The sequence below is a fragment of the Carcharodon carcharias genome, chromosome 23, assembly GCF_017639515.1.
Source record: "Carcharodon carcharias isolate sCarCar2 chromosome 23, sCarCar2.pri, whole genome shotgun sequence".
NCBI lineage: Eukaryota > Metazoa > Chordata > Chondrichthyes > Lamniformes > Lamnidae > Carcharodon > Carcharodon carcharias.
Window position 1 is genome coordinate 45,074,555 of NC_054489.1, and position 14,441 is coordinate 45,088,995.

General features: G+C 45.4%; 1 protein-coding gene across 1 annotated transcript in view; it reads right to left on the reverse strand.

Annotated features, from left to right (window-relative positions):
* LOC121268973 (vasoactive intestinal polypeptide receptor-like) overlaps positions 1-4,559 on the reverse strand; it is a 53,729-nt gene extending 49,170 nt beyond the window's left edge. Inside the window, exon 1 of the mRNA XM_041173276.1 lies at positions 4,521-4,559. The gene's annotated coding sequence lies outside the window, so the exon portion shown is untranslated. The remainder of the gene's footprint in view (positions 1-4,520) is intronic.
* Between the last annotated feature and the right edge of the window lie 9,882 nt (positions 4,560-14,441).

Genomic DNA, 14,441 nt, shown 5'->3' on the forward strand with positions numbered 1-14,441 from the left:
GGAACTTACAGTGGCGGGGGGGGGGGGGTTTCAGTTGCCGTGGTCTATGTAAGTACCCCCAGGTAGAATTAGGAAAGAGGTACTGCAAAGTCAGCATGAGGAGCTAGGTGCCAAATTAAGAAGCAGAAACTCAAGGGTAATAATCTCTGGATTCTTGGCATAGGACAAATAAGATTAGAGAGACAAAAGATGGCTCAAAGACTGGTGTGGGAGAAGTGGGTTCTGGTTTGTGGGGCACTGACAGCAATACTGGGGAAATTGGGGGCTGTAACATTGGAACGGTTTATACCTGAACCATGCTGGGATGAGTATCCTTACAAATCACATAACTAGGGAAGCAGAGAGGGTTTTAATCTAAACAAGATGGGTGAGGGATCAAGCTTGGGTACAGGTAGCAATTCAAGGCATAGAATCAAGACAGGAGAACAAAATAATAATATGAGAAATGAGGGTCAGAGAATGGCAGGAAGGGACAGAGAAAAAAACCCAGAATACATCAACAGTCAAGATGAGATGTTACAAAGGTAACAAAAAGGCAAAACTGAAGGCTCTCTATCCGAGTGCATGTAGCATTCACAGCAAAGTAAATGAATTGATGGCCAACATTGAAGTAAATAAACGTGATCTGATAGCAATTACAGAGACGAGGCTGCAGAATGACAAAGATTGGGCCCTTAATATTGAGGGGTACATCACATTCAAGAAGAGTAGGAAGCAAGGTAAAGGCAGAGGGATAGCACTGTTAATAAAAGAGGGCATTGGTGCAATAGTTGGAGGTGACTTTAGTTCAGGAGATCAGATGTAGAATTGGATTAGGTGGAGGTGAGGAATTGTAGGGGAAGGAAGTCACTAATGCGAGTGATCTACAGGCCCCCTAACAGTAGCCACAGTGCAGGACAAAGTATTCAAGAGAAAATATTGTGTACTTGTGATAAAGGGACGGCAATAATCATGGGTGATTTTCAATCTACATATAACCTGGAAAAATCAGATGAGCAGTTCTTAGAATGCTTTCAAGATAGTTTCTTAGAGCAGTACATTCTGGAACCAACCAGAGGACAGATTATACTAGACTTGGTATTGTATACTGCGACAGGATTAATTAATGACCTCAGAGTATAGACACCCCTAGGTAGCCGTGACCACAATATGATTGAATTTTACATTCAGTTTGAAAGGGAGAAGAGTGGGTCTAAGGCTAGTATCTTAAACTTAAATAAGGGCAACTATGTGGGCATGAAAGCTGAGCTAGCTGGTGAAGCGGGAAACTAGGCTAGAAAGGTGGATATAGAGCTGAATAGAGAAGCAGTGCCAGACATTTAAGGGGATATTTCAGAGTATTCAGAATAAGTACATTTCTACTATAAATAAAAATTCTAAGGGGAGGATCCACCATCTGTGGTTAACTAAAGAAGTTACGGAAAGCGTCAAACTTAAGGAAAAAAACATGCAATTCCGCAAAGATGAGTGGCAGGGCAGATAATTGGACAGAATATAAAAAATGGCAGAGAGTGACTGAAAGGTTAACCAGGAGAAAGAAATTAGAGTATGAGAGGAAGCTAGCTAGAAATGTAAAAATGGATAGCAAGAGTTTCTACAAGTATTTCAACAGGAAAAGAGTAAGTAAAGTGAGTATTGATCCTCTAGAGGCTGACCGTGGGGAGTTAATAGTAGATAATAAGGAAATGTTGGAAGAAGTGAACAAATATTTTGCTTTTGTGTTCACTATAGAGGATACAAAAAACATTCCAGTTATAGCTGCAAATCAGGTGAATGGGAGAAAGGAACTTAGTGAAATTGAAATCACTAGGGAAACAGTACTGAGCAGACTGATGGAGCTGTGGGCTGGTAAGTCTCCGGGCCCTGATGGACCAGATCCTAGGGTTTTAAAAGAGGTGGCTAATGAGGTAGTCTGCGCTGGTGCTAATTTTCCAAAATTCACTAGGTTCTGGAAAGGTTCTATCAGACTGTGAAGTAGCAAAAAAACCCCTTTATTTAAGGAGAAAGGGAGGCAGAAAACAGGAAACTATAGGCCAGTTAGCTTGACGTCTGCCATGGGAAAGTTGTTAGAATCAATCATTAAGGAGGTTATAGCTGGACACTTAGAAAAACTCAAGGCAATCGGGAAAAGTCAGCAGGTTTTGTGAAAGGAAAATCATGTTTAACCAATTTATTGGAGTTTTTTGAAGGAGTAACATGTACAGTGGATAAGGGGGAGCCTGTAGATGTTGTGAGGGTTCCTGTCTCTACCACCCTTTCAGGTAGTGAGATCCAGATACCCCACCACCCTCTGGGTGAAAACATTTTTCCTCACATCCCTTCCAAACCTCCTGCCCCCTTACCTTAAATCTATGCCCCCTGGTTATTGACCCCGCCACTAAAGAGAAAAGTTTCTTCCTATCTTCCCTACCTATGCCCCTCATAATTTTGTACACCTCAATCAGGTCCCCCCTCAGCCTTCTCTGCTCCAAGGAAAACAGCCCCAGCCTATCCAGTGTCTCTTCATAGCTGAAACACTCCTGTCCAGGCAACATCCTGGTGAATCTCCTCTGCACCCTCTCTGGTGCAATCACATCCTTCCTACAGTGTGGAGACCAGAACAATATTTCAGATGTGGCCTAACTAGAGTTTTATAGAGCTACAACATAACCTCCCTGCTCTTATATTCAATGCCTCGACCAATAAAGGCTAATAAATAAATAAATAAATAATAAACATGTCTAAGGACGATACCTAAGGTCAGGATTTTCCCCTCGTGGGGCGCCCGCACTGGGCAGGTCTGAGGGCAGCCGCAAAACTGACAGCCGCCTGCGATTGGGCCCCGACTGCGATGTCATATCGGTCGGCCAATTAAGGCCTGCCCAGTGTGAAATGTGGCTCCGCACTTGCCGGGAAGGGCCGAGTGGGTGCAGGGCCTGTCGGCCGCTGGGTCCAATGGTGACCTGGTGCCCAGTTTAAAAACAGCCCGGGCAGCCCTACAAAGGCTGCCAGAGAAGGACGTCTGTCAGCCGTTATAACAATGGAGTTCGAGTACGACTGCAAACGCCAGGTGGGAGGGCAGATCGGGTGGGCACTCAGCCCCCGCTTTTCTGATGAGTGCCTCGCTGTCCTCCTGGAGGAGCTGGCTGCCAGGAGGGATACCCCTGTCCTCAAAGATGAGAGAAGGAGGCCACCGCACCTCACCAAGAGGGCATGGGAGGAGGTGGCAGCCCAGGTGAGCAGCGATGACGTGGTATGGCACACATGGGTGTAATGTTTCTCTGCCTCTGTTCTTGGGTGGCGGAGAGGTGCCATGATCCACCTCTTCAATGGATAGCCCTTGTCACCCAGCAGCCAACCATCCAGTTGGGCTGGAGCACTGAAGATCCTCGGTACCTGGGAGTGTCCCAGGATGTAAGTGTCATGGGAGCTGCCTGGGTACCTTACACAGACTTGCAGAATCTGCATCTTGTGATCACACACACTATCTGCACGTTCATGGAGTGGAAGCCCTTCCTGTTGATGAAGGCACCGGGCTCACCTGCTGGCGCCTTGATGGCCACATGTGTACAGTCTATAGCACCCTGGACACGGGGGAAGCCAGCAATCGCTGAAAAGCCTCTGGCTCGCTCAGCCTGGCTGGCCTCATCCGTATCATAAAGAATGAAGATCAATACCAGCCTGGACAGAGCTTCCATCTCCAGCTTGACACAACTGTGGTCAGCTGATTGGGAGACTCCACACAGATCCCCCTCTGACCCCTGGAAAGAGCTGGAGGCATAGAAGTTGAGGGCCACTGTGACCTTCAGTGCTACTGGCATGGGGTGTCCACCCACACAGTCGGAGCTGATCTCAGGGCTGATCCTCTGACATAGGGGGTCATGGTCTCCCTTGAGAGGGGGAGTCTCCTTTGGCATTGCGCCTCGGACATATTGAGGTAGCTGCATCGCCGTCTGTAAACCCTGGCAGCAGGATAGTGGCGTCTTCTGTGGCCCTCCTGCCTTGGACTACCTGCTGGCCCTGAGCCCCTTGTGCCTGCGCCTCTCCTCCCACAGGTCCCTCCCCTGGAAGCTGCATTGGGACACTTGGCCTCCTCTCCCTTCTGCCCCTCTCTTCCTCCTCAGAGGAGGTGCCTCCCTTGGAGACTACAATCAACTTTACCAGGGCAAGGGAAGGCTGTCTGATACCTGGAAGGGTCCACACGGTCTGAATCCTCCAGGGCCCATGGAGACACCAAGGAGTCCTGAACTGAAGCCTGGAAATGCTGAGAATGAAGCCCCGACCAGAGATGAAGCTTCCAAGTACCGAGAAGCAACCAGCAGCAAACTATCTCCAAAACTCCTCACTGCTCACACTGGCAATGCTGCTGACCCTTTTTATCCACCCCCTTGGATGAGGTTTGTGAAAATGTCAGCTGGCCACTTGCCCAATTTGCCCATGTGATGAGCAGAAAATCACACGGGCATCATAAACTCACAGTCAGTTGGACTCCTAAGGGCCTTCAGTGGCCTGTTAATTAATGGCGGGCGCTGGGCTGGTACCTGTGTGCGCTCGCTGAGCAATGTATTGCGTGAGGACACGATGACATCAGGACATGCGCCGGACACCATCGCACATTATTTTGCTTCCATTTGGGTTGGGCGCACGACTGCATGGGGGACAAAAAATTCTGCCCTTAGAGAAGATGTAGTAAGAATAATAATAATGATAATAATAATAATAATCCAACTAACCACTAGCTTGTACAAACTACAAAGATAAATTAGTCACTCAAAATCTGTGATGATGGACCATGCTGTTCCATTCAATTATTTTGGCTCCAGTGTTTCATTGTGGCTTCCAGGAGCTTTACATTTGATTAAATTCATTGATATGAAATGTTGAAAGCAATCAACAGGAGGAGTGAGTCATGCAGTGAGATGGAATCCCATGCTTTAATCTCTGAAACAGTGTGTAATTATCGCTTTAAGAGAATATCAATCAAATTCACTACAAACCTACAGACTCCCACAGCTACCTCGAGGTCACTTCCTCACAGCCTGCTACCTGTAAGGACATTATTCCATTCTCCCAGTTTCTCCATCTGCGCTGTATCTATTCTGATAATGCAACCTTCCACACCAGCACTTCTGATATGCCTTCCTTTATGTTCAGCCAAAGACCCCCCACAGTGTGGTTGACAGAGCTCTCCACTGTGTCCGATTCATTTCACGTACTTCTGCTCTCACCCCTTCTGCTACCTCACAGAATGGTGATAGGGCTCCCCTCTTCCCTCACCTTCCACCTCACCAGCCTCCGTATTAAATAGACCATTTCTGCCAGCTCCACCAAACACATCTTCCCTTATCCTTCCCTTTCTGAAGGAACCATTCCCTCCCTGACACTCTGGTCCACTCCTCCGGCACCCCTAACATCCCCTTCCCTTCCCAATAGCAGCTTTCCGTGCCAGTGCAAGAGATGTAACACCTGGCCTTTCACTTCCTACTATCGAAGGCACAAACACGCCTTCCAAGTGAAACAGTGATTTACTTGTACTTCTTCCAATTTAGTATACTGTTCACAATGTGGTTTCCTCTACTCTGGGGAGACCAAATGCAGACTGGGTGACCACTTTGTGGAACATCTCCGTTTCATTCGCAAGCATGATCCCAAGCATCCGGTTGCTTGCCATTTTAATTCTCCACTTTGTTCCCATACTGTCCTTTCAGTCCACTGCCTGCTCCAGTTTCCCACCGAAACTCAACATAAGCTTGAGGAAGAGCACCTTATCTTTCAACTTGGCACTCTACAGCCTTCTGGACTCAATATTGAGTTCAATAACTTTAGGTCATTACCTCTGCCTCCATCTTGCTCTCTGTGTTTCTTGCTGTTATTCATGCTGGCCTGTTTCTTTCTTTATCCCTTCATGTTTTTTTTATTAATTCATTGGATGTGGGCTTTATTGGTTAGACCAACATTTATTGCCCATCCCTAAGTGCCCTTGAAAAGGTGGTGGTGAGCTGCCTTCTTGAACAACTGCGGTCAATGTGGTGTAGGTACACCCACAGTGATGTTAGGAAGGGGTTTCCAGGATTTTGACCCAGCAAAAGGTGATATATTTCTAAGTCAGGATGGTAAGTGACTTGGAGGGGAATTTCCAGGTGGTGGTGTTCCCATGTGTCCGCTGTCTCATCCTTCTAGATGGTAGCGGTTGTGGGTTTGGAAGGTGCTGTCTAAAAAGCCTTGGTGAGTTGCTGCAGTGCATCTTGTAGATGGTACACACTGCTGCCACTGTGTGTCATTGGTGGAGGGAGTGAATGTTTGTGGATGGGGTACCAATCAAGCGGGCTGCTTTGTCTTGGATGGTGTCAAACCTCTTGAGTGTTGTGGGAGATGCACTCATCCAGCCAAGTTGTGAGTATTTCATCAAACTCCTGATTTATGCCATGTAGATGGTGGACAGGCTTTGGGGGTCAGGAAGAGAGTTACTCGCTGCAGGGTGCCTAACCTCTGACCTGCTCTTGTAGCTGCAATATTTATATGGCTAGTTTAGTCCAGTTTCTGGTAAATGGTAACCCTTAGGATGTTGATAGTGGGGGATTCAGTGATGGTAATGCCATTGAATGTCAAGGGATGATTGTTAGACTCTCTTGTTAGAGATGGTCATTGGCTGGTACCTTATGGGGTACACAAATATTACTTGCTACTTGTCAGCCCAAGCCTGGATATTGTCCAGGTCTTGCTGCATTTGGGCATGGACTGCTTCAGTATCTGAGGAGTCATGAATAGTGCTGAACATTGTGCAATCATCAGCGAACATCCCCATTTCTGATCTTATGATGGAAGGAAGGTCATATATGAAGTAGCTGAAGATGGTTGGGCCTAGGACACTACCCTGAGGAACTCCTGCAGTGATGTCCTGGAACTGAGATGATTCACCTCCAACAACTACAACCATCTTCCTTTGTTCTAGGGATGACTTCAATCAGCGGAAGGTTTTCCCCCTGATTCCCATTGACTTCAGTTTTGCTGGAGCTCCTTGATGCCACACGGTCAAATACTGCCTTGGTGTCAAGGGCAGTCACTCTCACCTGCTAGATAGCCATTCATGTCTCATCTAGTCACAACCTTTATTCATTTATTTTACCAATTACCACTCTCTTTGGTTTTTGCATCATGAAATCTTTTGATATTTAATCTCCCCTGCCTTTGACCCTACCACAGGGCTTCCCTTTTTTTTATTCTTGCCCTCTTCGCCCTTCCACTGGCTTAAAACCTATTACATTTCTATTTTCCTTCAGTTCTGATGAAAGGTCATTGACCTGGAACATTAACTCTGTTTCTCTCCACAGATGCTGCCTGACCTGCTGAGTATTCCCAGCATTTTTGTTTTTATTTCAGATTTCTTGCATCCACAATATTTTCTTTTTGGGTTGTTGTAGCAACTGCTACTAGTCCCCTGACCCCACATTCTCTGGCCTTATTTATTAATCTATTATGGGGCACCTTAGCAAAGACCTTTTCAAAATCCAGATAAATTACATTTACTACATTACCACTGTTTACTCTCTCTGTTACCTCCTGAAATCTATGCTGTCCATTCATTATTATATTTCTCATTTCCAGATATTCTTCTATTCTCTCCTTTAGTATGAATTATATTATTTTTCCTACACTGATGTTATGCTGACTGATCTATAATTCTCTGGCCATGTCCATCCCCCTTCTTAAATATAGGTATCACATTAGCTCTCCACCAGTCCTCTGGGGTCACACCTTTTCCTAACAAATTATAAATATGAGTAGTAACGCCCCTGTGGTCTCTTCCCTAGATTCCTCCAAAATATGTGGTTACAATCCATCTGGACCAGGGTGTTTGTCCTCTTTGAGTTTATTAAGTTTATTCAATATATCCCCATTTTTATTTTAAATGCACTATCTCAACACTCATCTTGTCATTCAACGTCATGTCTACTTGTTCTATCTGCCTGGTAAATACTGAAGCAAAATGATTATTTAAAGTGTCTGCCATCTCTCTGTGGTATTATCCTGTCATCCCTTAATAGTCCAATTCCCATCACAGCCTTCCTCTTTTCAAATATTTCACCATTTTCTTTTATGTTCCTTGATAATTTAAGTTCATAGTTCCTCTTTGCTTTTCTTTTTGACTTCTCTCCTAATTTCTTTATATTCTCTCTTATCCTGCACTCCTCTGCTGTCTACGTACATAATGTTTGCCTCTTTTCTAAACCTTTCTTGTTCCCTGATGTTCTTTTTCATCTATGGAGTTTCATTGGGTTGTAGTTTGTGCTTTCCTTTTAATGGAGTATACTTTTCCTGCGCTCTGTTCAACATCATCCCACTGTTGTTCTCTATTGTTCTTTGCCAATATTTTTGCCCATTTTAATTTTCCAAGTTCCATTCTCAGCTCTTAAAATCAGCTTTTCTCCAATCTATTAATCTCTTTTTCATCATAGTTATGTCCTTCTGATCATCATGGGAACTTGGTATGAATGTGATATTTTATAAGGCAGTTCTGTTTTAAATGGTCTCTTTTAATTTAAGGCAAAACAGAACATCATACATTGGATGGCGATCATATTGAGCTCTCCCTGAAGACAGACCATGTGATTTGGTTGTCATGGGGTCAGAGGCCCAGTCAAAACACAAGTGTCAATTTTCACGCCTTGACACAAAAGAGGTTTTGTTGGACACAGACAGAGAGACCTGGAGAGGAGTAACAAAAAGCAGCTGCAGCTGTGCCAAGCGGAGTGAAAGACTATTTTTGTGTTAACCACTAAGCAGAATGCTGGTGAGAACAGATTCCCTGTTTGAAGAGATGAGACTAAGGAGTCAGAAGGGACTGCCTTGCCACTGGAAGTCAGTTTGATGGTACTCAGCAGATTGAGTGAAGGGACTTTTGAAAGGACACTGCAAGACATGTTCTGGTATGGTAGGGAGAAGGGATCATGTTGGAAAGTTGGGATGAGTTTGCAACATTATCTACAAGGCAATGTTATGCCTTCTTGAACAACTGCGGTCAATGTGGTGTAGGTACACCCACAGTGATATTAGGAAGGTGATATGTTTCTAAGTCAGGATGGTAAGTGACTTGGAGGGGAATTTCCAGGTGGTGGTGTTCCCATGTGTCCGCTGTCTCATCCTTCTAGATGGTAGCAGTTGTGGGTTTGGAAGGTGCTGTCTAAGAAGCCTTGGTGAGACTTTGCAGTACACCTCGTAGATGGTACATACTGCTGTTAATGTGCATCAGTAGTGGAGAGAATGAATATTTGTGGATGGGGTACCAATCAAGAGGGCTGCACTTATCCAGGCAAGCTGTGAATGTTCCATCACACTCCTGACTTGTGCCTTGTAGATAGTGGACAGGCTTGGGCTGTCAGGAGATGAGTTACTTATCACAAGATTCCTAGCCTCTGACCTGCTCTTGTAGCACAGTATTTATATAGCTAGTCTAGTTCAGTTTCTGGTCAATGGCAGCCCCCAGGATGTTGGTAGTGGGTATTCAGTGATGGTAATGCAATTGAATGTCAAGGGGTGAGCTTAAATTCTCTCCTGTTGGAGATGGTCATTGCCTGGCACTTGTGAATGTTACTTGCCACTTGTCAGCTCAAGCCTGGCTAATGTCTAGATCTTGCTGCATTTGGACATGGACTGCTTCAGTATCAGAGGAGTCATAAATGGTGCTGAACATTGTGCAATCATCAGTGAACATCCCCAATTCCAACCTAATGATGGAAGGAAGGTCATTGATGAAGCAGCTGAAGGTGGTTGGTCTGAGGACACTACCCTGAGGAACTCCTGCAGTGATGTCCCAGAACTGAGATGACTGACCTCCAACAACCACAACCATCTTCCTTTGTGCTAGATGTAACTCCAACCTTTGGAGAGATTTCCCACTGATTCTCATTGACTCCAGTTTTGCTTGGGCTCCTTGATGCCACACTCGGTCAAATGCTGCCTTGATGTCAAGGGCTATCACTGTCACCTCACCTCAGGAGGTCAGCTCTTTGGTCCATGTTTGAACCAAGGCTGTATTGAGGTCAGGAGCTGAGTGACACTGGCTGAACGCAAACTGAGCATCAGTGAGCAGGATATTGCTAAGCAAGCGCCGCTTGATAGCACTGTTGAAGACGCCTTCCTTTACTTAGCCGATGATCGAGAGTAGACTGATGGGGTGGTAATTGGCTGGGTTGGATTTGTCCTGCTTTTTGTGTACAGGACATACCTGGGCAATTTTCCACATAGCCAGGTAGATGCCAGAGTTGTAGCTGTACTGGAACAGCTTAGCTAGGGGCACGACAAGTTCTGAAGCACAAGTCTTCAGTATTATTGATGGAATATTGTCAGGTCCCATAGCCTTTGTAGTATCCAGTGCCTTCAGCCGTTTCTTGATATCATGTCGAGTAAATCAAATTGGCTTATGACTGGCATGGTTGCTGGGGACCTCCGGAGGATCAGATTATTGCAAATGCTTCAGTCTTATCTTTTGCACTGATATGCTGGCGTCCCCCATCATTGAGGATGGGGATATTTATTGAGCGTCCTGCTCCAGTGAGTTATTTATTTGTCCACTACCATTCATGACTGGATGTGGCAGGTCTGCAGAGCTTAAATCTGCCCTGTTGGTTGTGGCCCTCCTACACTCTTCATGGAACCGGGGTTAATCCCCTGGCTTGGTGGTAATGGTAGAGGGGCTGGGCCATGAGGGTATAGATTATGGTTGAGCACAATTCTGCTGATGCTGATGGCCCACAGCACCTCATGGTTACCCAGTCTTGAGCTGCTAGATCTGTTTGAAATCTATGCCATTTAGCTACTCTTGATGATGGACATTGACGCCCCCCCGCCACCCAAAGTAAATTCCACGCACTTGTCATCCTTAGTGCTTCCTCCAAGTGGTGTTCAACATGGAGGAGTACTCATCAGCTGAGGGTGGGGGAATGGGTGTGGTACATGGTAAGTAGCAGGAGGTTTCCTTGTTTGGCCTGACAAGACTTCATGTTGTCTGGAGTCAATGTTGAGGACTCCAAGGATAACTCCCTCCCGACGGTATGCCACTGTGCCATCACCTCTGCTGGGTTTGTCCTGCCGGTGGGACAGTGGGTTTCTGGGACTTTAACAGTAAGAAAGAATTCCATTTGTCTGTGGGAAATCTCTCCCAATTTTGGCACAAGCCCCACCCCCCTGCCACCCCAGATGTTAGTAAGGAAGACTTTGCAGAGTCGACAGGCTGAGTTTGCAGTTGTTATTTCTGGTGTCTAAGTTGACCTTGGGTGGTAAGTCCAGTTTCATTCCTTATAAGGGCAATCTAGTGAGTGCAATACAACTAAGTGGCTTAACTAGACCACTTTAAGGGGCATTTAAGAGTCGACCACATTGCTGTGGGTCTGCAGTCACATGTAGGCCAGACCAGGTAAGGATGGCAGATTTCCTTCAGATGGGTTTTTAATGACAATCAATAATGGTTTAGTTCCAGATTTTTATTGATTGAATTCAAATTCCACCATTGTGGTTGGATTTGAACCCAGGTCCCCAGAGCATTACTATGGGTCTGGATTCTAGTCCATTGTCAACCCCACTATGGCACCGCTTCCTGCGATTCTTATCATCGGTCACTGGGAAATTGGAAAGTTAACAGTCTGCACGGGTTTTTAACAAATTATTTTTTTGAGCAATGATATGGAATGATGTTCAAATGCGTACAGAAAAAATTAATTCCGTTAAAAGAAAAGAACAAACTAAACACACGGATGAATAAGGGCTTAAGGCAACAAAAGAGTTGTTGGGGAAGAGGGATACATTAGCTACATAAACAACGGAGCAGTGCATGGGAAGAGGTATCCCCTATTTAAAGTGAGCTCTATCAGCTAGTTTTCGTTTTATTGCCGTTTGACTATTAGGAAAATCTTCCAAACAGCGCTGCCTCCATTTTCATTTCAGAGCGATTTACTGTATTCTCAGTCTTTTTTTAAAACAAACTGCCCCTTGGCTCGCCATCTCCCAGAGTGCTGAGTCTGATGGGCCTCCTGCCGCCAAAGCAGGGGTACAGGACATCACGGTGGCCTCTGTGGTGTCCCGAAGATGTCCCAGGAAAGCGTCACTGGATTGGAGGGCTGCACTCTCCTTGGATTTTGGGGACATGCCATCACTGGAGCATCCTGTGCTGCAAGCATTGAGAATTGTGCACGCAGCTGCAGTTTAAATATGGCGACCTGCATGAGGATATAGCAAGGTAACGGCGTGGCGGGCAAATCAGAGGCTGCCCACCAACGAGATGGCGTAATTTCCTGTGGCTGCATAACTTATGAGGCAGAAATGGGATGATATGGTGTGGAAACCTACCATTGCAGCAGGCTGGTAAAACTCTTCTCCCACCCGCTTTTCGCACCTTGTGCAAATCTGGGATGATTCCACTCATTGCTTCCTTCTCCTGACCTTTCCGCTCCCAAACCCTCAGTGCTCCCTGCTGGCTGCCTCGCTCACTGTCCCACTCCTGAACCCTCACTGTGAGCAGGAGCACAGGAGACGGGCAGCAAGAGGGAAGGAGTGAGCAAGGGAGCAGGCGAGGCAGTGAAAGGGTCGGCAAGTGGGAGAGCAAAAAGCAGAAGATGGGCAGTGGAAGGAGGGAACTGGCGAGAGGGGAAGGGAAGCAGCGTGTGGGTCGGTTGGGGGAGGAAACAACTAGCAGGAGGGGGGCAGTGAGTGAGAGGTAAGTTAGAAAGAGTTAGCAAGAGGCTTTTTTGAGCCAGTTAGATTCAAGGCAGCCAACAGGTTTGCAGGGTAAAAATGACAGGTCAGGAATATAACCCACCTTTCCCCCATCTAATGGGAAAGTGACTTTTGTGCAGCATGTTATTTTTTAGGAACACATTAGGAGGGTTAAACGAGGCATAACTGCACAAAGAAATTAGGAGAGAAGTCAAGAAAAAAAGGAAGGCAAAAAACAATTCTCAAGGAACACAAAACAGAATAGAAAATATTTCAATTGCACATCAATAGAAGGAAGGCTGTGATGGGAATTGGGCCCATTAAGGGACAGACAGGATAACACCACAGAAAACCATAGTGATAGCAGAAACACTGAATACTTATTTTGCTTTGGTACTTAACAGGGGATAGAACAGGTTAGCATTTCATTGAATGGGTAGTGACATAAAGAAAAGGGATTGTATTAAATAAACTAAACAAACTCAAAGAGAATAAAGTCCCTGCTCTGGATGGATTGTATCCCCATATTTTAGAAGAATCTAGGAAAGAGATAACAGAGGCATTGCTACATATATTTAATAATTCGATAGGATAAGGTGTTCTGCCAGAGGACTGGTTATATTTAAAATGGGGACAGAACATGTCCAGTGACTTACAGACCAATCAATTTAACATTGTAGGGAAAATTACGGAATAGCCACCACAGGAGAGAATGGAAGAACTTTGGTTAGATGACACTTAAAGCACAACTTGCCGTTCTGGTCGCCGTATTACGAGAAGAATACAGGGGCATTGGAGAGGGTGCAGCAAGGATTTCCAAGGATGATACCAGAAATGCAGGAGTATATACATCAGGAGAAAAAAGATAGGCTGTGTCTCTTTTCTCTTGAGTAAAGGAAAGCTGAGGGGTAACTAAACAGTGGCATTTAAAATGATGAGAGATTTTGATAGAGTGGATACAGGGAGAATGTTTCCTCTTGTGGGGAGGACCATAACTGGAGCCCATCAATATAAGACACTCATCAAGAAATCCAATAGGGAATTCAGAACAAACTCCTTTTCCCAACAAGTGGTGAAAATGTGGAACTCATTACCACAGAGAGTGATTGAAGTGAATATGAGATACATTTACGGGGAAACTAGACAAACATGTGAGGGAGAAGGAGATAGAGGGTTACAATGGTTGCTTTAGGTGAGGAAAGATGAGAGGAAGCTTGACACCGGCATGGACCAATTGGGCCTGTTTCTGTGCCGTATAATTAATGCAATTCTCTGAATCTAACCACAGAGTACTTTGTTCTGACAATGCTCAACACATACGTAGTTAGGTCCTTTAACCTGGAAGCAGTATTAATTTATTTTTCAATTTATTTAAAATATCTATGGAATCTAATTGTTTTCAATAATGCTTGAAAAAGACTTCTGAGAGTATGTGTCAACTGTAAAGGGATCAATTGTACCTTCCTTGATAAAAAGAAATACTGGTCCATGTGAGCCAGTGACTCTTGACCTGGAAGTAGTACCAACAGGAAGGAAGTTAAAGTATGAATGTCATGCTGCCACAAACAGAGAACAGCTACAAGGAGAGGAGCTGGCGGGGGCGGGGGGGGGGTGGGTGGGGGTGGTGCGGTGAAGGTACAGAGGGTTTAGGTCCAGATGCAGTCACAAAGAGAAAACAGAGACGGAAAGAGGAAGACACCTAATTCTTATGAGGAGAAGAAGCAGGTTACTCTCAGGAAGAGGTCAGTTTTCCT